The 25462-nt window shown below is 40.9% G+C and overlaps 1 protein-coding gene across 4 annotated transcripts in view; it reads left to right on the top strand.

The window, feature by feature from the left end:
• Window positions 1-25462, top strand: part of lingo2 (leucine rich repeat and Ig domain containing 2) — a 247894-nt gene that overhangs the window by 176091 nt on the left and 46341 nt on the right. The window contains exon 5 of one of the 4 annotated variants that reach the window (XM_074649223.1): window positions 11818-11869. The exons of the other annotated variants lie outside the window; for them this stretch is intronic. The gene's annotated coding sequence lies outside the window, so the exon portion shown is untranslated. The remainder of the gene's footprint in view (window positions 1-11817; window positions 11870-25462) is intronic. 4 annotated transcript variants of the gene reach the window in all.

The following is a 25462-nucleotide window of genomic DNA, read 5'->3' on the forward strand; positions in this document are numbered from 1 at the left end:
CTTCATCAGTCTTCCTCTCTTCAGATCAAAGGCTTCGGCCCATTTAGGAGTTCCGGGGTATTGATGCTTGTTTTATCACCAATCCTGGAGCTCATTATGAGCCAGGATGCCGCTTCACCGTGTCCCCTGATAGAGGTGACACTCTGCATCACTGATAGGGCAACTTTCGAACTGTTTCGACTGACCATTCAGTCGTCGCCCAAAAGCACAGCACAATTATTGGCACAAGCAGCTCCACTCTCATTCATGCACTTCCTATCTGACCCTGTTTTACTCTCTCATCTAGCTGCTCGCCACTACAGAAGCTCTGTCTATCTCTATTGCTCCCATTCAGTCAACCATGTACTCTTAGTAGAGAGTATAGAAACGTTTTTGGATTTTGTCATTTACCTGATGGAACAGCATATTCTTTGTAGAGAAAATGACCTGTTTATTTCACTATAAACAGTTTTATTTCCCCCAATTGGTGGCACAGGATGTATTGCAGTCTCTGCTCAAGAGCACAGATAATGTGTTTGAAGGCGCCGCCAGGAAGTGAGTCTCTCACAAACAGAATGTTCTGTACCCAGGAAGCATTGTTGTCTTGGGAACAATAATATACAAGACCCCAGAAAAATAGATCTTCATTAAATATCCATCAGCTCACAATGAAACTAGCGAAATAAAAAAAAAAGTTGCACATCTACCTCGACTTCTGCAAAATAAGTTACATCTTCTGGTGACGTCAAAATTCATCAGACATTTTATTTTAAACCATATATAATACATTTCTCCTGGATATGGATCTGTGGTGTCAGATAAGACACAACAGCCTTCGCACAGCACTCAGCAACAGGATCAGGCAGTTTAAAATAAACATCATGGTTTATTTGTTTGGCTAGGACCTGAATGTGTGACATTCATAGGAATGTCACGCAGAGTGTTGGATCTGTTTGTGAGCACTGGTAACCAACAGCATAAGATATTGTCGCTGGATCGTGTTTAATTTGTAGTCTTAAACTTAAAGGGGAACTACGCCCGTTTTCAGAATTCATACATGTTATTCTTATGGTCTTAGACAGTCCAAAAATATGAGTTAACATGAACAACTCTCTGTCATTGTCATCAAGTATAAAGTGCTCCATAGACAATGAATTGTGAAAGATTTTATAGATGACTCTGAGAGCACCCAGGGGATTGTATAGTCTAGTGACAGAGCACAACACGTCATACCAGCGAAAACCTCGCCCACTGGAGGGGAAAACAATCAGCGCCACAATATGCAACCAAGGACTGAAACGCTAACAAAATGCCTGTAGTTGGCTAAAAACATTGGATTTCAGCATGTCAGAGGATTATTTTAGCACCCTGTATCTACTCTACCAGAAACTAACTATAGTTAACTATAGTAACTAAAATGACGATGGGTGATGATGATGATGAAGTTACTGTAGGTGTTAGCAAGCTCATGTAGTTCTCTAAGGCACTTGCAATAATACTTGCATAGCTTTTTGATTTATCCACATTCGACTACACGAGTTGTCAAACGCTTTAGCTTAATTTACAGCTTACAATTTAGCTTAACAATTTAGCTTAAAACTGACATTTGGACAAAATGCTTGCAGCACACGTCAGCATACTGAGTGCCTCACTTTTGTCTTCTTGAGGCTGCATTCACACCAGATTCATTTTCAGCGATTCGCTGCAGGGTTGTGCAATGGTGCGGAGTGTCATTAATGGCCAATTGACTGCACAACGATGAACTTCTTTTGTTCCCTCATGCTGGATTGTACAGCTCTGGATCGCCTGTTTCATGATTGGCCACTGCAGTGTGACATTGGGTTGCGTTTTTTGGGGGGCACTCCCTGCAGCACCCCACTGCAGCAGCCCAAACGCACTACCTACATTCAAAATAAATAGGAGGATCGGCGTTTTCGCCGCACCACCGGATCTGGTTGTGATGCAACCTGAAGGCTCCATTTTTCGGTTCAGCAGCTTATAAAAATGTAGTTTTGGATTCTTAACCCTGTTGGTAGTGCATCCCACCACACAGCAGCTTTTAGGCATTTTTTCTGTTAGCAGACAGAGGTGACAAGGAGGCACCTTCACACGATACAATGTCAATGGAGAGCAATGAATTGTTTTCCCATCCGGTGTGGGCGAGACTTAATTCATTGTCTATGGAGCAGCTCCAGACTTTATATCTGATGACATCACAAGTTTGAGACTTAGTTCCCTGGTTTCTGGCTTTGAGAGAGAGTAGCTCATTTTCACAAATGTTAAGTGAACTTCCCGAGGCCATGGAAATAACAATTCTTAATTTAAATGGTTTTCCCCTTTGAAGCAGTACCACCATATGACACTTGTTTTTTTAGTTGTGATGAGACACGCAGCATGAAGTGCATAAATTGACACTCTAACCTCCGACACATCTTCCTTTTACTTTCACCATCACGCCTACATTTCACCTTAGTGCTTGATGTGTCTCCCTAACACATTCAGTTCTATGAAACTAGTTTCCAACCAATCAGCCTAATGAATCGTTACAGACAAATGATGAGGACAGCACATTATGCATATGAGCAGTGTGACAGCCTCTCTGATTTATAATTCAGATTTTGTGAGATTAAAGAAAGAAGAGAGTAAGAGGGGGAAAAAAGTTTGATAACTTTATTTTTAATTATTCATACAGACGGAATTATTCCTCTCATAATATTGTCACTCTCTGGAGAAGCGTCATTCAAATTTAATAGCGGAGCAAGAGATAGCCATTTGGCTTAATTCAGTGAGTGTAAGTATTTATTAGAGGATGTGCTTCTATTTAATGCCCCAATGTTTGTATCCATCCCACCTGTTTAGGCATGAGGGACAGTTTCTGAATTTTATATCAGTGATTCCATTTGTGTTTTGTAATAACTAAATAAACTAATAACAATACAAGTATATATCAGTAACCTGCTATTACCATCGTATTCTTAAGATTAAATGAGTGAGAATATACAGTATGTGTGCCAAATATGGAGGGTAATGAATTATCAATTCTATGTTAATATCATTATCTTTTTATTATACTGGAAACTGTGTTAGGCAAGACTTTAAAGGAGAAGAACATTCATATAAAATGTTGAAAGCATGTCTGCCTTAACAAGTAAGTTAAGAGCAAACTTGAAAGGTAATTATCTTCCCTAGCAGAAACTTACTTTCTCCCAATTCTCTCTTTAAATTTTGTCATTCAACAAAAAAAAGTGTCACAGTTTGACATGCATTGTGCGATCCTTTACAAACTAGACACGTGTTACAATACTGTACACCAACCATTCACATTTAGATTTTTCCAATCTTGTCTCCTACATATTACGTTTGTATACTACTAATTTGGATCAGCAATAACACAAAATTATTAGAGCTGTCAATCAATTAAAATATTTCATCGCGATTAATCACATGATTGTCCATAGTTAATCGTGATTGATCTCAAATAATTAATCACACATTTTGTATCTGTTCAAAATGTACCTTAAAGGGAGATTTATCAAGTATTTAATACTCTTATCAACATGGGAGTGGGCAAATATGCTGCTTTATGCAAATGTATGTATATACATTTGCATAATTTGCATCAACTCTCACAGGTACTGCATTTAGCATAAAAAATATGCTCAAATCATAACATGGCAAACTCAAGCTGTCAGTGTGATGACTTGACTATTACTTGCCCCAAACTGAATATGATTATCATGAAGTGGGCATGTCTGTAAAGGGGAGACTCGTGGGTACCCATAGAACCCATTTACATTCACATATCTTGAGGTCAGAGGTCAAGGGACCCCTTTGAAAGTGGCCTTACCAGTTTTTTCTCGCCAAAATTTGTTAGTAAGACATGGTTGGTACCAATGAATTCCTTAGGTTTTTGTTTTTTTTCAACATAATGTGTAAGCGTTTTTAATAAACACATCTGCTAAATCAAATTGCAAAATGTTCATGCTGAACGTATCTGAAAAACATCCACTGTCTTGCGTTTTGTACGTCGATCATCCACCCAACCACCGTCCTAAAACTTCTGTGTGGGAGAATGAAGTAGCACTTCCTCGACTAAAAATATATTTGCCAACAAACATAATCCAAGCAGTAATCAAGAGTCCCTTAAAACACATTTGGCAAAACAAATGAGTTGTGTATAAACATAATTTCTAGAAGCCAGGTTGTTTTTTCATGATTAAATTGCTAAATAGACCTCAGCATTTAGCTGTATATCATTCACTGAAGACGGAGGACACACTAAAGAAAGAGAAGGGAACATAAAGACTGCAGTTATATTTAGAGGGCATAACAGTTTTATGTAAATTATTTCCCATTCTTAATACTTTGGCAAGTATAGCAGTCTTCCTTTAGCCTTATTTGATCTTTTGAATTGTGGCTCCAACAGATGGCACTCACTGGTCTGATTCAGTCTAAAGGGAGACAGACTTTCTCCCCTCTATCTCTCTTTAAGGACAAAAGGGACTTTTTTCGCTTCCCCAGGGCTACAGCTCGCTCCCCTGCCAATCAAGAATCAGCGATTGAATTAGTGCCAGGTCCACTAGCTGGTGCTTCCGCTGAACGACAGACAGATCCAGAGTAGAGATTAGGCGAGTGTGAAGTTCACCCTGCTTCAGAACTCCTCACATGCATCTCTTTCTCCCAAGCGCTCAAAGGCACCTCAGATGAAGAGAGCTGTTGCCTGACAGGCCCTGAATCGTCCAGCCTGTGCAGAATGCAAAATAGGCGGATGCCCATCTCTTCCTTCCCAACTCTCTAGGAAAGAGAGAAAAAAAACATAGATGCTGCATTTAGGATGCAGCAGGAGTTCTCATGCAATTTCTAAGGAGCTCTCGGAGTTAGAATGAGTTTGCGAGATAAGACTGCACACAAGATGCCTATAGCACAAATATGGTGTGGAATTTCATAGCACAAGCTGGCAGATAACAACATGTTCCTTTGACTGTCTGTTCCACTGCTATTTTGCGAATCAGAACTGACAGTGATATTAAAGAAACAGTGTGTAACGTTTAGGAGGATCTAGTGGCAGAGATGGAATATAATATTAATAAGTATTAGTGCTGTCAATTGATTAAAATATGTAATCGCGATTAATCGTATGATTGTCCACAGTTAATTGTGATTAATTGATTGTAAATTGATTTTTTATGTTCAAAATGTACCTTAAAGGGAGATTTGTCAAGTATTTAATACTCTTGTCAACACGGGAGTGGGCAAATATGCTGCTCTATGCAAATGTATGTATATATTTTATTATTGAAAAGCAATTAACAACGCAAAACAATGACAAATATTGTCCAGAAATCCTCACAGGTACTGCATTTAGCATAAAAAATATGCTCAAATCATAACATGGCAAACTCAAGCTCAACAGCTGTCAGTGTGTCAGCTTTTCCTCTCCAAAATTTAGCATACGTTTGGAGCGTTATTTAACCTCATTCACTTGGTACCACTGGATACCTTAGGTTTTTTTGTCTCATATGATGGCAGATATCTTCACTCTATTAAAATTGAGGCCGTTATAACCTCCGGAAGATCAATTGTGTTAATGTGTTAAAGTAATTAGTGGCATTAAAACCAATGTGCGTTAACGCATTATTATCGTGTAAACTTTGACAGCACTAATAAGTATGTTTTCATTAGTGTATAATCACCTGAAAATAAGAACTGTAGTGTTTCCGGCCTTCTAGCTCAGAACGGACAAACCAAACACCGGCTGTAGATGGGGCCATTCACGTTTTCATGTTTTCGCATAGGCCACCGTAGTTTTTCTACACGTTTGGCACACGGGAGAAGCTTCAGTTAGTTACAATCTGGAACCTCACCGCTAGATGCCGCCAGATCCTACACACTGCTCCTTTAAGCTTTCAGTTCAGTTTAATTAGATTGGGTTGAACAGATAATCCATATTTCTCTTTTGGTCATATAGCCTATCGTTTATTTCTGTTGTTCACGTGGGGACATCCTGAACATACAGAAGACCCTTCCTCCAGTCCAGACTAAAGGAGATTTAGCAGATGTTTGGATCCAGCGAGTCCAATGCCATGCAGCTAAGTGTTGTGTAGCTATCATGCTGGGAGAACACAAGAAAAATGCTTTAGAGAACAAACCAACAAAACACCCCCTGGCTCGACAAACAATTTAGGGAGCATCACTTCAATAATCCACAATGCTTTCCCTGTTCATTGCCATTCCTCAAAACAAAAACAGAGGCTTGTCTTAAATGTCCAATGGTTCAGCAATGATTTAAGAAGAGAAAGCGAGCGCGATAAAGATGCCGTGTCACTGAACTAAAAGGCCTTGTGTAAGCTGTTCGGGAAAGAGGGGTGCTTTATTTGATTTTGTCTGGCGAGTTTTACAACCCCCCATTCTGGCCGGAGTCGTACACCGTGAAAAAAAAAAAAAAGTTCCATTACACAAGTAGTTTAACACATCACAAGCATCATTTCAGAACCAGTTTAAACATTTTCTCAAAACTATTTTCATTTCACATTGCATGAAATGGGAACAGATACTGGCATCTAAACGACATTATCAGTTTATCCCAACTAAAAGCTTAATGAAAAGACCTCAGATAAGACATCCTCTGCATCTACTGTACTAAATCTACCTTTTTTAGTATTTGTGGTTATGATTTAAACATCCTCACTCATCAAACACCACTTTTATTAACATGTGGTGCAAGTTTTTACAGGATGAATAGTAGGGACTTCACAATCCAATATCATGTCTAAGAGTTGCTAAAGCTACATTTCTTTGTGGAAATATCCTTAAGGCTTAAGAATGTTATCGTATATATATTATATATATATACAACACAGTGTTTTCTCTTTTCAAATACATGTATTATTGTAATTGATAGGAAGTTTAATAACTTTTGAGCATCAAAAATACAAGTAAAGACATCAAAAGTCAGCGTTTAATTTGTAATTCCTAATTATTGACCGGTGCCGATTATATTTCCTACTAAAAACTTGGGTGTTAGTTTCTGTTTATTCCATCAATTAGGGCTGAATGTTTCGTGGGTCTAATTAAGCAGGGATTCTAGTCATTAACTTGCTGGATGATATGTGTGTGTACTGCAGTCAAATACATAAGTAAATAATACAAAGTGTAAACTACACTTGGCTAAATGGAACCATTTGTTAGGCGTTATTTTCTATCTAGTACAAACTGTCCAGGATGAAATATTCCTCCCCAAATACCACCATGACTCTGACAAAATAAATGTGCGAGGTTTTTTTTGTAACTTAAAAAAATTCAGAAGGATGATGAAGCCATCTACATTACTAATGATAACACAGACAGCTGTGCTGGCAGTGCCATTCAAAAAAAATGGCGGATGATAATCATGCTTTATGCCATCAGCTGTGGGTAATGTGAGACCGGCCAGAATCCCATTATCATCATAGTTATTATCGACCACTGCTGTGCAAGCACTACAAACACAGTGATAGTGACTGCGTAAGAGTTGTACTCTGAGCCAGATGTAGAGGAGGAAAGAAAGAGACATAGAAGGATAGTTTACTGGGCTTTTACTGAAAGCCTTTTGAGTCCTCTCGTCTAAATCATCAGATATCTCAGGTCACAACGTAACCCCAAGACAAAGAAGTATGATGAAAAGATGTTGTATTTGCAAACGATTTTATTAGACGTCTAAAAGTAGCATTTAGATGAAATCAAACACCTGTCTACCACTTGGGATGCAATCATATGGAGACACTGAGCTTGCCATTTCATTCGATCTGGAGAAGAAACACAAGCAATGTTAACAAACACCACAGGGGCTCCAAACCGAGCCTTTCAGAGAGACTTGACATGTTTCTTTCACAGTGATGCAAAGTCTCAGGGTTTATTTCTTTGTTTTAGACATAAAATCAGTAGAATATTCTAATATTATGACGTGCTGGCATTAAGCAATTGCTCGAGCTTGTACTGAATCTGGATTCGCTGTTTTAGTCTGAATGTAATTACCCTTTTCATGTGATGCTTTGAAGGAATTAATCTATGTAAAGCAATGTTGTGATGGGACTATGCAGGGATGTCATGTTACCAGAAATGTTGTTGTCAATACCAATACCAGGGAAATTCCATGATTCTCGATACCCAATTCGATACCTAAAATAAAATAAAAAAAATAAATCCTGTGTGCTTCAACATCCACTCCTTTATTACCGTTTGCATACTGTTTTTTGTTATGAAGTTAAACGGGTCATAATTCCCTCTATTATCTATTGATGTGAAAACATCTCCTTCAAACAACTGTATTTAGTCAAGTTTCTCACCAAAAAACGACGGGACGCCGTTAGTCTCGAGCCCTGATGATACCTGCGGTACTGTAGAAAAACGAGTACTGTCACGTGTTCAGCATTTTGGCATCGACTTGGTACCAACGTAACGGTTCTCCTGACATCCTTAGGGCTATGGTAATAATTGAAAGATGTTCATTAACACTTAAACTCCACTGACCTTCAATCATTTCAATGCAGAGTGATGCTTTCAATGTTTCATGTGAGATCAGGGAAACCCACAGTGGTGCCTTGCAATGATTATAGGGGACTTGCCCTGAGGAGGCAAATAATCCGCTGAATTTATCCGTATCTATACCTGATATGATGGAGTAGTACTTGTCAAGAGGTTCACAGAGCTCAGCTCCTGTGTAATATGAGCAGATACTATGACAGTGGTTAAGGGGTCTGCCAGTCTTCAGAATATACACATAAAAATCAATATCTGAATCTGTCCAAAGAAAGAAGATATATGCTCTCGGTTTAGATGTAAAACAGAACACTATAAACACACACACACGTACTGAAATGCAATAATGGCTTGTTGACCTTTTAACTTTTCCCCAAATTTATCTTAAAAGCTAAACTGTTTTTCTTTATGTGTTTTTCTGTATTCAATGTGACATCGAGTCACTGCTCATTCATTCCAACTTCATCAAGTGGTGACAACGTACTGTAGACGTACTGTATTTTCAGTGTTGAGCTAATACTAAAACCATCAACAAAAAATCCATTTTCAGACAGAGTTGCATGGATTGCTTTGAGTGCTGAAAGAAACAGTTTCATTCCCGGTGAGATGTGTACTTTTGTATGTGTGCACTGTTCCGGCCCTATCCTCCAACAATCAATTTCTTGGAGTGCTGGATGCACTTGAGTGATGGGAGCGCAAAAGTAGTGACACTCAGCCATCACGGAATGAGAGCATCAAATGATTGCCTCAGAGAAATTGCTGTATCTTCAAATGTCTTTGAGAATATCTCCCATCCCTGTCTGCCTTTCCTCTACTTGCTGCTCGCCAACACTTGAAGACTTTCCTTTTGACTTATGTTATCAGTTTGGGGTTCAGTGCGGTGCACAGTCTTGTGAAATGGCTGTTTGGTCCTGAAGGATGCCCATAGTGGAAATTCCATTACATTTCTTGAAGATCCTAACCTTAGATTTACAGTTACCTGACAACTGTGAAGACTTAAGAACACTAACTCAACTCTAGTATTTCCTTCAGTTGTAAGGAAAATGGACATGTGGTTACTTGAACTTTCCAGCTAAATACCGCAGCTGTCCAAAGTAGCTAAATTAGAACATTACTAAGACTGCCATAAACATTATCCCTCCTGAGGACCCAAACTAGGTTGTGCTCCAACTGTTAAATGACAGAATGGAGGAGGCAAAATGTCTGGCAGACAATGAATTATTCTCACTTTAGGAGTTTTAGGGGTTTAGCGTTTTTCCCTGTCCCTCAATTCTGACATCCAGTAAACCGGCCTGGGTGTCCTCCATCAAAGGACAACACACAAAGGATTCATTCCCAGGAAATAATGGTTTCTAAACTCCCTTCTGTCATGTGAGCGATGGTAATTAGCAATAACAGAGACTAGCTACGGAAGGGACTGTCCTTGAGATCACTTTAGAGGATGGCAAAGCCGAAGGACTCAAATTGGAACCTTATTAGTATTTCATTAACACGCCTTTTACCTTGTTCTCTGGTGTTACCCGGGTAATTAACGCTCTGTCGTGTTCGCTCTCAGACCACAAGAGGCTTTTTATAGAAGGCGATTCCTGAGTCGAGCTAGTGCTGTATAGCTGGAAATAACTGCAATCTATTCTCTGATCACACAGTCAGTCCAAATCATTTTGCTTTGGCTCTCAACATATTATACACTGTGCTTTCTTAGTTTTTGGCAAAGCTGATACAAGAAGGCAAATCACTTGCTATCATTTTGTTATTATTGTTTTCCTTATAGTGCAATAATGAATTGTGTATTGCCTCTCAGAGTAGCATGCAGTGTTTTATTGCCTTTCTTTTAATGGAGAAGACCTGTAACATCAACCACATCAGGGGGGAATGGGTTGATGTTGAATTGAAATAGAAGCATTTACTCATTTAGAGGGGAAATATATTTTTAACAATGATCATAGACCGAAGTCTTAGGGGTGCGATGATGTGGATTCAAATAATTTTATTTAAATGCAAAAAATGTGCAAATATCCCAGGGCATTGTGAGGTGAATGGGGTAGATAAAAGCGATGATGAGCGCTAGCACCAAGGGAATGTTGATTTTTCACTAAACTATTTCTATTATTTGTTTGTTATGCGGATGTTTATTCAATTAGCCCCAGTACTGCTCGCCCTCATTAAGATGCAGGGCCCGCGCTCAATTAATGACTGCTGCCACATCATACGTATACCAAATAACTCTGCTGGTTAATTGTTGTTATTGTTGTATTATTGTCTATGATTGGTTTGATTGAATTTGGTTCTTGAGTCACACGCAAGGTGCTTATCACCCGTAAACCCACAAAATAATTACTCAGGCTTATCTTTATGACCTTTTGAAGGTAATGTTCTGTGCCGTGCCGCCTGGCTCGGAGTTCTAGGAAGAGTAGCTAAGGAAATTCAATACCGCCAATAATGAATAGCAATCAAGTCTCATCCTGATAGAATATCAGCACAGTGGCTTGTGCAAGGTCTCAGCTCTTCACAGAAAGGCAGAGTGCAGAACCTCACCAATCCGCCAGCCCACGTACACACCTTCACACCGCCTTCCTTCACCCAATGTCTCCATTCCCACTTTTCACACTCCATTGAAAAACTGCCCGCTGAATGATGTATGGGTGAGAACAGGTATGCGGATGTCATTTTTCACCCTATCCACTCACTTCCCTCCCCTTCACGTTGAGAGCTGGTTGCCTGGCTGGGCTGGGGATCCTATCACGCTGTGAAATGTGATCCCCAGCATCTATATTTTTAATGGTTGAGAGTAAATCCACATGATGTATACCCTTCTTGCCGGCCAGAGCTTTTTGAGGAGAGCGCGACTGATACCCTCCACTGTCGAGCAGTAGGAAACCGTTAAGTCATTTTCACAGCTTTAACCTAAAACATAGTATTTAGTTGTAGTCTTTATCTAGAAATTGTGTTTTAGATTCTATCCCTTGAGATATTCAAGTGGGTGTGGTCCGCCAACAACATCCAATTTGGAGTCAACTCCCGTAAGAGTGGTTAATTAATGTTTATCCAGAACTGCATCTGTGAACTGTGCTGAAAGTGGCGATGTTTACTAAACCTTGATGCTCATTTTACTTCTTTTATACTGTTTGTTGAGGTGTTAACTTCACAGAGTGGTAATGGGAACCTGCTGGCATCTGTTGCCATGCTGCGTCCATTTTGTGTTGCCACAACGATGTGTTTTCCCTTTGGTGTTATAGCATAAATTAACAAGTAAGAATAGTGTTCTCGTCTAAAAGTGACACTAATGTGTATTTGTTGTTTGTTTTTAATATTTTCCTGCAGGCCTTGATATTATTCTCTCTCATTTCTCTCTCTTCTGCTGCCCTTGATGTAGGTAAGTGTTTTTTGTTTTCTTATTATTTATGCCGCTGTGTGTACCTATGTATTCATCCACTCCATTTCATCCAAATTGCTCTCGGCAAGGAGGAAGCGGTTCTGCACACTACACAAATTTGACAGGGAAAAAAAACTCTGAGACACCTCTACTTCTTGAGATATCTTTCTATTGAAAAGTTTTCTCATTTCCAGAGAAAGAATTCAGTCAAAGAAGATATATATATTATAAGATATATTATAAGGAACAACAAATAAACAAGGAGCAATAAAATGCTTTGAGTGCCATAATTACCCACTGCTTTTAAATGATTTTGTATTGATAGAAATTACCGTTACATTCCTGTATGTTTCTTATACTGTGTGTTAAAGGCAGGATTGGCGATCTTGAGAAACTAAGAAGAGTACGCTAGATTTAAAAAAATGATCCATCCCAAAAACAAGCCCAGTGTTGCCAACTCTTCTCCAATGAAAGTAGTTAGCAGCATTAATCACAAAAGTCCCTAAACATAGAAAGAAAGTCGCCAAGTCGGCAACACTGACAGTCCGTCCCTTCAGGCCTCCCTCTCTTCATAATTATCATTATGAACATATACAATGCGCAATGATTTCACAGGCAGAGTGCACGCAAATAGGCCAGCCCATGAGGCAGGTAGGTAGACAGGTACTCGGTGTTGAGGTGTTCAATCATTACATTCAGGCCATACCAGATTTTTGACTTTTTTTTTTGTCACAGCATTTGATTTATTGATTGCTGTCGGGATGTAATGAAAATTTCAACTAATATAACAAAACAATGTTTCTAAAATATTCACCAACCCTGCTTTTAATGAGTGACAGTCATTACAGACCCCCTCCAATGAAAATCAAGTTTTTAACCTTGGTACAATGTCCATGTGGTGTTTTTATATGCTACAAGACGTAGCGAAATAAGCAGTCGACACCATGGCTGAGCATTTCCGCCTTGGAACTGCAGTGTGCCAATGACAGTCTCAGAAACATGGAGTCAGACTGCTATGGTTTCATACGTCACATCCGTAAGGAGCGAATCCCGTCAACTTGCGGGTGGGGCTTTCCATATCATTAGCGTAACAACTATGGCGAAACGAAGGGTATCAGAGGAGAAGTTTCACTATTTTCAAAAGTATGGCAGTGTGACGTGTATTTATATCCTCATCTGAGTCAAACATGTATGGCTGAATCTCTCCGATGTTTCCTCTAACGGTGGAACAGATGCCGAAACTATCGCTGCAGATTGCGAGCCGGTAGCAGAGCTCTGCGCCACCATCTTGACGCGCACTGCTCAACTCACTGTAGTGCAAGCAGCAGTGCTGTGCTGGGCGGGGCGAGGCCAGATCCAGAATTTGTCAATGAGGGAGAAAGAGTAGATGTGTTTCCAGCCCCTCTTCCGTTTGTTTTGTGTGAAAACCATGATAAACAAAATAATAATCATAGCAGAGTATTTTAAAACATGTCTGTAGGAAGACTTCCATTTTCCCTCCACAACAGCGGTGTGTGATCACGGGCATGGACTGTGTGTTAAATGTCAGTGGCATTTTAGTGAAACCTTAATGAAATAACTTCATCCTTCGTGCTTCTTCTCTGTGTGGCAGGATAGAAAGAACAACTTGGTCTTCTGTTGCCATGGAGACTATTGTATTTGTTCCAAGTGCAGCCACAGTCAGTGTTTAGATCCCTAACAACTCGGGTGCACTGTTATGGTTTTTTGTAGGAGTAGGTTAATTAATAATGGACAGGGATGTGTGTGTGTGTGTGTGTGCTAAAAGAACGCTGTTATATGGTTTTAATAGTGGCGATATTACTGATTCTGCTACGGTATCTTGGCATGCTTGAACCCATATGAATGATACAGAGGCAATATTCTCATCACTTTGCATAGAAAATCCAACACGCACATGCACTCCCTCAGTTTAATGTTATATGAATCTGTTTGATGATGTGGAAAGAAACTGGATTCCTAAAGGATGAGGCTGGCGAGGAGCTCGGAGTTTGAGGAAAGGAATGACTCACTTGTAACTTAAACGAGTGCTGTAGTGTAGTTTCAGTGGGATTCAGGCTACAGCTCAGAGAGGTCATTAGGATTCCACTCGGTGTTGATCTGGGAGGCTGCAGCTTGTTCCAGCGTGTTCCAGAGAAAAAGGTGGGTGTTTTAGTTGGTCTCATGTTGTTCTGTAATCCAGGGTTGAGACCAGGCTTTTCAAGGATAGATGGCATAACCGTTGCGCCTTTTCTTTCTTATCTTGCTGCTTCCTCTCATACACTGCCTTAAGATCTTCCAGGGCAACACAGGAGTGTTTTCTACCATTATGGATGGTTTGTAATTAAGTATTCTTTAGAAATAGATTGCACATACTATACTTAATAAAAGGAAAGCAGCTAAAATTGTATTCTAATGCAATTCATGTATTTTCAAATAAGCTTAAAACAGAAATTAAGGATGGAGATCAAGTTTACAATTTCGGCATCGGTGCTTACACCCACAGTGAGCATAATACTAGCAGGAAGCATCTGTTAGCTGGTAATGAATTCAGACCCTTGCCCCATAGCTGTCTATCTAGGCCAAGAAACAGCTTGAAGGACTTATTTTGCTATACCTGATATTCTGCGGGTTTATCTGAAGCAATGTCTCCCTAAAGCAGGCCTAATCTGGGAGGCTGACCCGTACTGCCCCCAGGCTCGATCAAACTCAGGGCTGAAGCCACTTCTCTCCCACAGTCCCAGCAATGCCACCCTTTGATAGTCGTAGGCCCAAATCCTTTAAATGTCAGGCAGACTTTGAGAGACGCCACAGCTCAGGAAAAGAAGCAGACACTTGCTGGGAGCTTACATTCTCTGGGGAAAAGCAATGTCCCACTTTCAGAAAAGGGGGAGAGTACCTTCACATCACTTCGGGCACCACTCGGAGGCTGTGGCAGCAGGTATGAGGACATTCACGGTCCCAAATGGTTTTGTGAATGCGGAGAAGTGGCCTCCATCTTACTTCCTCCTGTCTCATGCATCACACTTATGAAGTGATGGAGGCCAGGGGTCGGATCCAACGGGAGTTCAGTCCACAATGCAAGGTGCCGGATGACACCTTGGATTATGTTACAATGGTGCACAACAAGAGTGCACACACAGCCATGCAGACTATGCTTAATGAGTGAGCGTTTGGTAACACTTCATTTTACAGGTCCGCAAATTTCATGGTAAAGGTGATGATTATCAAGTAACTTATTTGAAATTTCTTTGGAATTACTGCCAAATTACCCCAATATTTACCTCAAAATTGTTCAAAAATGGCTTTATTATAAATGTTATTTAGTAATTAAATGCAAAAATAGCATATAATCGTTAAAATAGGGCCTTTAGGCTTGAGAAGCGGCTGTACGCAGCTCTTCATCGGAGTAAGAAAACCAAAACTTATAGAAAACACTTCTGATCAGGCACAAATCTCACCATTGTGTGACGTATTGTCTACACAAATGTAACCTGGTAGCTAATGTGATGATTCAGAGAGTTTTTTAAAGAAATTTCAGAGAAGTTATTTCTTAATTATCATCTATTTACCAGCAGACGTGGAAATAAAGCATATCAATTAACTTTGTATTCTTTTCCTGGAAGTGTATTTAATAATTAGCCAGCTATTTGGAAATAGTGGAATATAATTATTAAATAATGTTTATAATAAAGTCATTTTCAATCACTTTTGAGGTAAATATTGTGGTAATTTGGCAGTAATTCGCAATAAATTTCTAATAGGTTACTTGCTAATTATCACCTAATTACCATGACATTTGCAGACCTTTAAAACGAAGTGTTACCGAGCGTTTCCTTTTTGTTAGATTGTGATTTGCATATGTTTTGAATTTAACTGTGGGGGGGTTTAGTCTTTCTATAATGCATACTGTTGTATATTTGACAACTCAGAACCTCAATTAGTCTATATTCCTCATAAAGGTCAGATTTCATTTATAACTGCAGTCGGACACCTGCAGTTGAATGACATATCCCAAGTTGTTCAGATTCACTGGTGTCTTGGCAACAGAAATGAAGACATATTGCCCTTTTTATGTGTTAAAACTCTCAGCAGACCCCTGCAAGTTAACTGAAAGGTAAGCCAGTTTAGCAGAAATTGTTAGCATTTTTATTCAATTTGGGCCTACACAGCCAGGGGTTCAGTCCTCACTGGTATTACACACTCAGATTAGTTTTAGATTGTATCTTTGTTTTCAAATTTGCCGTTCTTAAGTTACTTGTTGTCATTTAGGGGACACAGGAGGCAGTACAAAGAGCTTGCACAGAAGCGTTTGAAGGACAATTTCAGGGGGACCGCGGGGGGTAGACGTTTCAGAAGTGGATAAATGTTTCATTGCCATCGGGCAACAGGGATTTTCCTGGGTGTCGAAGTGGAAGAGAGGGTATTGGGCGGGTGAAAGAGATGAGGTGAAAGAGGATATGATGCATTGCAAACAGTCAGAGAAAAATGGAAATGGAGAGAGAATGAGGCAAAGATAGTGTGGAAGGGGGGGTGCAGGAATATGAAGGATGAAACCAAGAAAGGTGGGAAGGCAGGGAACATAGCGACGGTGACAAGTAAATTGTGGGAAGGGAGATGAGTGAAAATGATTAACGTGTGCACTAATACTTAGTGGTGCGCAGACACATAGAAAGGAAAGTTCCCTCATGCTCTGAGCCTTCAGGAGGATTTCCTCTGTGACAGGCATTATCTGATGACACCTCAGTGCAGCTGCAGATGACAGCAAAGGTAGATTGCAGATGTCAACAAGATTGGTTTTAATTGATTTGATTATGTGCAAAAGGGAGTCCCTTATCTTTTCGGGACAATCAAATTGACGTATAGTCCAGGAATTAATTGGTAACGACAGATTTTGAGGGGCATAAAAATGTGTATCATTGCAGCAGCATTGAAGCAAATAGGTGCCATTATGTAAAATGCCTCACTGTCTAGAGGGAATATGCTGGCTATTTTTATTCACTATAGAGTTGTCCAGCTATTCACCGAACTGTTTTATCTCATTTAGGCTGAGATGTTGCTGAAAGTGCCTTAAAATAGAGGCGACACATGAGAGGAAGTTCTCTCAGTAGGCAGTCGTTTGCCAACATGGGTATAAGTAGTTCATGAGGCAGGGTTCTTAACCACAACATCATCTTCGGGCATATTTTTTTCTCTTTGAATCTGCATTCCCACGCCTTGGGGAAACCGGAAGCAGGACTGAACTGAGAGCCCAGCAGTTCCCCGTCTCTGCTCCCTCTCGTCTTTTCTGCTTCTCTCTCTCGTCTGAGGGAAAGTCTGAAGTAGGTTAGCACTCGGCGCTTGCACAAGGGAGGAAATTGAAATGCTGAAATAAGGAGTAGCTGGGGCGAAGATGGAGGAGCTATAACCGGGACAAAATTGCCCCGCCATGATGAGAAGGAGAGACGTATTTGCTCGGACACAGGGGAGTTCCACCACTGGGCAATCACTGAGGCGTGGTGCCATCCTTTATTCTTCATTCCAATCTTGGTTTAGTGTCAACAGCAGCCTTATGAATACCTCTTCTTTTTTTTTCCTCTTGTTCTTTGCTTGCTGTATCCACATCCCCTCCAAAATTACATTGCCACACCGAGGTATACTGGTTTTGTGAGTGTAAGGATTTAATATACTCCAGAATGAAATGGGCATCCTCCTGCCTGTCCGTGCTCTGTTCTTATGAGAAATTACTCCAGGGACGTTGATCCAGCAACAAGAATACAAGCTGCATCTTGGTTGCTTCAGTCCCCGTAAGCGGCACAAAGCACACGCAAGTGCGCACACTCGGGACACCCATGGAGGCACGAAAACACACATACAACCATCTCACTGTGACTATGCTCAGGCTAAACCATATTCTCCCCACTCTTGTCAGCAGTCATTTTATTATAGTGCTCCCTTGTGGCATATCTTCTGTATTTGTTTTGTCACACTACATCTCTTTCAGCCTACTCTCCTTCAAACGCCGCATCTATCGCACAATATGAGATTCCTTATTCTTTTTTTCCTGGTGACATTGATAATTCCAATTTTATGCTGAGGTGTATTACACCCACTGCTCAAATTGGATAACAAAAAACAATGTACACTTCCCAGGGAATCCACGTCTCCGAACCCATTTGATCAGTGTTTGAAAGACACATGCTGAGATCTGTTGACAATGATGTTTACACTCTGGCTGCGTAGCAAATAGCTTGTTGTTTTATGAGAAAGTGAAAGAGACATGGGAGAGTGACACAGAGAGTCCCAATTCAATAACCCATGACGTGTGGCAGGGCTGACTCTTATCAGTATGGTAGTATCGTATAGTAGGGTTGTCACTGTACTGAATATTCCTCACAAAGCCAGGCGGCAGGCGCCTCTACTGAAAATTATTCTCCACAGCTGTGCTACCAACAATCTCAATTTGTCTTGTCCTCGTTGTGGCGCAAACCTTCATATTTGTCAGACCCTCTTTTTATGTATCCAAACACAAACATGAACATAACAAACACCACACTTTAAAGTTAGTGTGAGAAACATTTAACTGGTTATGAAACGGTCTCAATTTCATACTAATGCTTTTATGTGACCTACATTTGTAAATAAGACCATCAGCGAGAAGATTTGCAATTTCTATTTAGTTATTCTTAAAGCTTGTAATCAGTGCCACGAGTCCGATTCTGCGCAAAATCGGACAAAATCATGCAGAAACTCCTTCAGCTCAGACTTCAGCAAGGGCGTCCGGCGACTAGCCAACCATGGATAGACCCGGATCCGGCTTTGCTGCCGCCTTCGACCTGCAGTCAAAGCTACAGTGGGAGTTGGAGAGCTCTGTGCCCTGCAGCAGCAGCTCCTCCTCCAGCCAGGAGCAGAGCTTCGCCTCGCTGCTCCGACGGTCCCCGCTGGGAGTCAACACTGACACCACGGTGCTAGAGGCCCCCAGGTCCCAGGCCGTATTGCTGGGCCCATTGGAGAGAAGGGGGGTATGAGAGAACCAGGACTAAGCGGGACAGACTGTCAGACTCTGCTGCAGTAAAACGAGAGGTTTTCTAAAGGGGACTCTGGTGCTCGAAAACACTACCGCTTTTGTCCACATGGGACTGCCAAAATCAACACAAAATGTAAGTTCTTCTTAGTAACTTTAAGTAAAAAAACACCAAAACTGTAGTTAAGTACTAAGCTGGAGTTATGCATCTGTGAAGATACAAATAAACACCCCTGAGAACCTCCACAGAAAAGCGTAGGTCGGACATACTGTAGGTCAACAAGACTCGTAGACAAACTGATGCACACACCTCCTAAATCTCAACAAGTCGTGTAGAGCTTTCTGACAAGCAAGCTGATTGGTTGATCCAACTCCTGTCAGGAGAGAAGAAAATAATTTAAACATTATACTCAAAAGTATAAAGAAAAGCTCTACACGAACACCTCTGAACGTCCCTTTCATGTTCACCTATGTGCTGCCCAGAGAAGCATGTTTCAGGCTTTAGGGATGAGTATCATGGGCCTTTTGAAGTAATAAATTCAGACCCAAGCATATTTGATGTTGAGTGCCAAGTGTCTTCACTGTGAGAAGGCATGAGGGCAGGATTATTGAAGTTGCTCGACATCAAGTCCAGGTTATTCCGTGACACTGACGGATCTTGACCGTACATTTTTCGTCTAAGGACTTTGCCGAATAGATTATGATATTAACACTTAACCCTGTCTTAACCATGTCTGCTGGGATCGGCTCCAGCCCCTCCGCGACCCCTAACGGGATAAGCGGTTGCAGATGATGATGATGGCAATTAACCCTGTGTTTAAGCTCCTGGAAAATCAGCAGGCTATACCCTTTCATACAGCATGGCTAGACCCATCCTTTTTGCAAATGTTCACACTAAAAAGTTCTATGGGCACGATTAGCTAATCAGAATTAACTCTATAACACTATAGAGGGTTAGTCCTATAAAAGGATCCACTTCTCCTGAGCACTTCATCCAAACAGACAACTATTAGAGCTGTGAGTGCCTTTGTCCCAGGATACTGTCAGATTCTGCCCTGGTCTGATCACCACTGGGCCATGTCAGGGCAGAGTATTTTCAAAGAATTTCCCCTGTGGAGTCTTTCATGAAAGAGGACAGTGAAGGGCAGTGGCACTGGCTTGTCCAAACTCTGCCCCTTTAGATTTGATAATTAGACTTTGTCATCTGTCTGTGCTGTGGAATAGTCTACTGCCTCCATGATCCCACTCCAGTTGTTAGTGAGGTAGGACTTGGCAGTGTTGGTTAAATCGGCGGGTAAAGTGAGCTTCCCCGTCCTCCACCAATGACCAACTGTCATCTGAAGCCTTTATAAAAGTTCTAGTAACCTTAATTCTCAAATTATATTATTTATTATTATAATATTAATTATCAAAATAGACAGAGCCACCGAACACTCAACTCAACCCAGTCTCGCGGGAAGACGTATAAATACCCCAACATTTCAGAGACATTCCGCATGTCATGAGTACGCATTTTAGCCTTTTTTGCGTGCAATTTGTAAGCCGCTTTTTCGCGTGTCCACGCAAATGTCCGCAGTTAGGATTATGCAAGAAAACCACTAACTTAGGTTCAGGCAAGAAAAACACTTAGTCAGGGTAAGGGAACATGTCATGGTTGGACTTAAAATAAGAACATAAACTCAGTAAGATACGTACGGAAACAACGTAACCCAACTCTGGAAAACACGTCACAAACGTCAATATAAAACATGTCACTAACGTAACTTACAAAACAAAACACAGGTCAACAACGGTCTCGAACACTGGTCTCCTGGTTAAATGTCCGGTGTTTGTTGGGGCCCTTCCGCCTCCCTACCAGCCCCCGTTGGGTAAATTTGGAATGGGGTCACCACGGCATTTGACAACGCCATAAGGCTGGATCAACCAGTGACACATCCATTTTCATAGAACTAGAGTTACAGTACGTAACCTGTTTCTTTATTGTTTGAGATTACAAGTCACCAAAGACATGTGGGCAGGTAGAAAATGATGGGAAAAGGAGGACAGAGTAAATGAGAGTCTGAGGGTGTTTATTTGATCATCCTGATTACCGCTGCTCTTCTGAGATGCCAATCCTGCTCATAAACAAATTAGTGAGGTTTCAGAGCACCATGGCCCGTGTTCCACACTATCCTCTAGAACAAACATACTGTAGTTCATTTTATGCACAACATTGCTATTGTTTCTGTTTTGTCTTTTTTATTGCTCTAACACACTGACAAAACCCACCTGTGGCTAAAGTGGTTAAAGTTCAAGAAATGGCTGTTAAAAAAGGGAGAGATCATTTTTAATGGACTCCTCACAGTCTCCCGGTAAGAAGATTAAGGCCCTACCGACTGAGAGAAGGCTCGGTGTCCTTCCCAGCAGGATCAACACATAAAAGAACTCATCTTCCCTGGGGCCGTTTCACTGTTGAACAATATGTAAAGGCCACTGACACTGTAGACCTTCAGCAGTGTTGTCTGTTTACCGCAGCAGTCCTAACATACTCATGTCAATGTGTGCTGGATGTTGTATACATCTGTGCAGTACTCAACCTTGTTTTCCTTCACGTTGTGTATTCTTAGTGTGCTGTTAAGCACTGATATACAAAACGGGTCACGGGGCATAATGAGGATTTCTACTTCTCTTTGGTTACCTACATCTAGAGATGCATGTTTACAGTTAGTCAAATCACACAGACAGAATGTCACGGAAAGACTGAGCAAAGGAAAAGCAGATGCAAGGATTGTAATATATATTTGTCTGTCTATCTTGTGTATTGACAGTAGAGCTCTGTGCAAACATGTGAACCAAAGAAGATATCCTATGGAATACGATATAATTCAGCAACTGTTAAGGCCCTGACACACCAAGCTAACGATTCACTGTCGGCCTAGTTTTTACAGTTTCCCGCACCGTCAGCTCCAGTCTGGCTGTGTCTGTGTTTTTTTTTAGCTGATTCAGTGTGTTGAATTGGCGCCGCCGCCCGTCGGTGAGTGAATTCACTCTGATTGGCTGTTCAGTTTAAACGAATCAGTAAACAAGAAGAGAAACAGAAGTGAGGAAAGCAAGCCAACGAGTAAAGTCAAGAGGATTTTTCATCTTCATCTCATCCGATCACTCCAATACACAGGTATTTTCACAATTCCATGGTCATCTGGAATGAAGCTAAGTGGTGAGTGAGAGTTGTGTGAAAATGGTTGACAAACGCAGCTTTGTTTCATGTAAGTATCATAACAACGACTTGTACATCCATCATTCTAAGTCTTCCAGTTTCCCTTTTTGAATGACAAATACAGACTTCCACGACCTGCTGGTCGTTATTTCCTCTAACACAGGCGCAGAACGTACGTGGTTCTTGGCTGTTGGTTGTAGTCTTTGCGGTGTGTGTACGGCGAAGCAACGGTTGCCCTCTATCCTCGCTAGTTTTTTTATGTTGGGTTGGTGTGTCTGGGTCTTTACACCTCGTCTGCACTGCAAGCAGCACGTCAGCGTCCATCAGCGTCTACTTTGGATCTGTCCAGCCACACTACTGTTCATTCAGAAGGGTTTTGAATGTTCACAGACCGATACACAATGTATGTACTTCAGCACGTAAGTCAGAATAATGTAGATTTGAAGCCTGCAAACGTGATTTGGATTGGAGTTGCATGCAAACATGCGAGTGAAGCGTGAGTCGTAATGAGGCCAGTGTGGAGCACAGCTGCATTGATTAGAACTGAAGCTCATTAGTTCCATTAGATGGACAGGAGACAGGGGACTGAGACTGCAGCAGAAAAGTGTCATATGTTGAGTGCTGGGGTAAGGCGGTCCCCATCAGTGGATGGGTTGAAAAAAAAAAATACAATTTTCTTTCGTAAGTGATGGAGAAGAGTGTGGGTCAGAGATTAAGGCTGTAGCTGGTGGGATTTTGTCACCAATGGGGAATTGTTGCAGCGGGTTGGGACTTGCCGCAGGGTATGGTTTTGCTGACGCAGCAACAAGAATGTCTAGATTGTGCTTAAATTGTGTTCACCTTTCCCCAGAGTCCACTGTTAGTGGAATCAGAACATGGCTTGGCTATTGGATTCAGCAGCAGTTAGACCTGTCAGGTACATGTAATGCATCCCAGCATGATCAGATGATACAGTAGGAATCACATTGAAAAGACAGGTATAACCACAGAGGCAGTGATGTTACATTAAAAAAAAAAGCAGCTGGTTAAGACCCAGCACACGGCAGCATTGGCTGCAGGGGTGCATGGGAAAACTGTCACCTGTGATGTACTGCTATATTCGCATTGCTCTTTACATACATACTGTAGCAAAACACACACACAGACGCACAAGCAATCAAAGTCTACCGCAGTACACATTCCCTGCACACACCTTACACCAGGGGTCACCAACGCGGTGCCCGCGGGCAACAGGTCGCCCGTAAGGACTAGATGAGTCGCGCGCTGGCCTGTTCTAAAAATAGCTCAAATAGCAGCACTTACCAGTGAGCTGCCTCTATTTTTTTTAAATTTTATTTATTTTATTTTTTTGTTATTGTTGTTTAAATCAGACTTGCATGTAACTTACAAATGACAACATATATATATAAAAACACTTAAAATTTAAAATGTTTTTTGTGTTTAATATAAATGAACTCTGACCTAGTATAGTTCAAAGGTCAGTATTGTGCGCATGACCAAAACGTAGCGTTTGTTGCGCTCATACAAACAAGGATGGGGCTCCTGCTATGATCGGCCGACACACAGGATTCGTTGCTCACTGTAAAGCTGACCCAGAGTTCCCAAACTTTCTGCAGTACCACTGCATCATACACCAGCAGGCCTTATGTGCAAAAGTGATCTGCTTTGAGCACGTAATGACTCCCGTCGTGAAGATCATAAACAGCATCCGCTCCAGAGCTAAACAGCACAGAACATTCAAGGTACTTTTGGAGGAGCTGTCAGCTGAATATGATGACCTGCTACTACACACAGAAATCCGATGGCTCAGCAGGGGACGAATTTTGCAACGTTTTTTGTCACTTTTGGGTGAAATCAAAGAGTTCATGCAGTCCAGAGGTGAGGACACCGTGCTGCTGGAGGACACTGAGTGGATACTTGACCTTGCATTTTTAACGGACATTACTGGGAAACTGAACAGTTTGAACTGTGAGCTGCAAGGCAAAGGTAAAACTGTCGCCGATATGATAAGTGCTTTAAATGCATTTAAAGCTAAGATGAACCTTTTCTCTGTGCATTTACAGAGAAAAAAAGTGCTGCACTTTCCCTCTGTGCAGATGGTGCTGAAAGACAATGCTTCTGCATCTGAGGCTTTTGACAAAGTTGCAGAAAAGTACTCTCAGGTCATAAACAGAGTTGGGCAAGAGTTTGAGAACAGGTTTTGTGACCTGGATCAGCTTGAGCCATGTGTGTCGTTCATTTCTAATCCTTTCATGAACGTGGACATATCATGTATTGCTGAGCAGTTAAGTGCAACATTCAGCCTGGATGCTGAACAGGTGGAGATTGAAATTGTAACACTGCAAAATGACCTCCACCTCAAAGCCCATCAGGCTGCACCAAACTTTTGGTGCCTTCTTGACACAGAAAAGTACAGTGGTGTATGCGCAGCAGCTATGAAGGTTGCAAGCCTGTTTGGTTCAACTTATCTTTGTGAATCAGCCTTTTCTGACATGAACTTCATCAAGAACAAACACAGAACACGCCTCACTGATGCACATCTGCAAGACTCACTCAGAGTTGCAGTGTCAAGTTACACACCAGAGTACAACACACTGGTTAACAGCATGCAATGCCAGGCTTCCCACTAACTGACAAAGAAACAGATAACAGATTTGGTGTCCAGTTCAAAGTGTGACATGATTTATTTAAAAATTTGAGAGTTGATTTTTGTATTTTACATGAGTTATTATTTGTACAAACATGGTGCAAAGTAATTCATGATTTGTTAAAAAATGTTAGTGGCTAGCTAGTTAAAATGGGATATTGTGATTTCACAAGACTGTCGTAGAAGTGATCATTTTCAAATGTTTGAAAAATTTGAAAAACATGTGCACTTAGAGAAAATATAAAAATAAAGTGTTGTATATTGATATTTATCTGTTTCTATATATTTGTTGTGAGAAATCATTAACATGATCAGTGTTTTCACAAAGATAAATATCATTAATTATTAATAATAACATAGAGTTAAAGGTAAATTGAGCAAATTGGCTATTTCTGGCAATTTATTTAAGTGTGTATCAAACTGGTAGCCCTTCGCATTAATCAGTACCCAAGAAGTAGCTCTTGGTTTCAAAAAGGTTGGTGACCCCTGCCTTACACTATGCACATACAAGCTTACAAGCACGTGCCATAGAGGGCAGACATAAATGTATGCACCATCAGCACCATCATTATTTTCTCAGTCACTCACACGAGCTACAGTCATGCATGCAAATATACTCCTCAACACATACATACACACACACACGGTTATCACCCATGCTTTTATTACATGTAAGACAGACAGAGAGACGTCAGGCTTCCTGTATTCACCCTGCTCTCTCTGGCAATCTATTCTTACCTAATTATTTGG

Source organism: Sebastes fasciatus, chromosome 10 (genome assembly GCF_043250625.1).
Source record: "Sebastes fasciatus isolate fSebFas1 chromosome 10, fSebFas1.pri, whole genome shotgun sequence".
In the NCBI taxonomy this organism is placed as follows: domain Eukaryota; kingdom Metazoa; phylum Chordata; class Actinopteri; order Perciformes; family Sebastidae; genus Sebastes; species Sebastes fasciatus.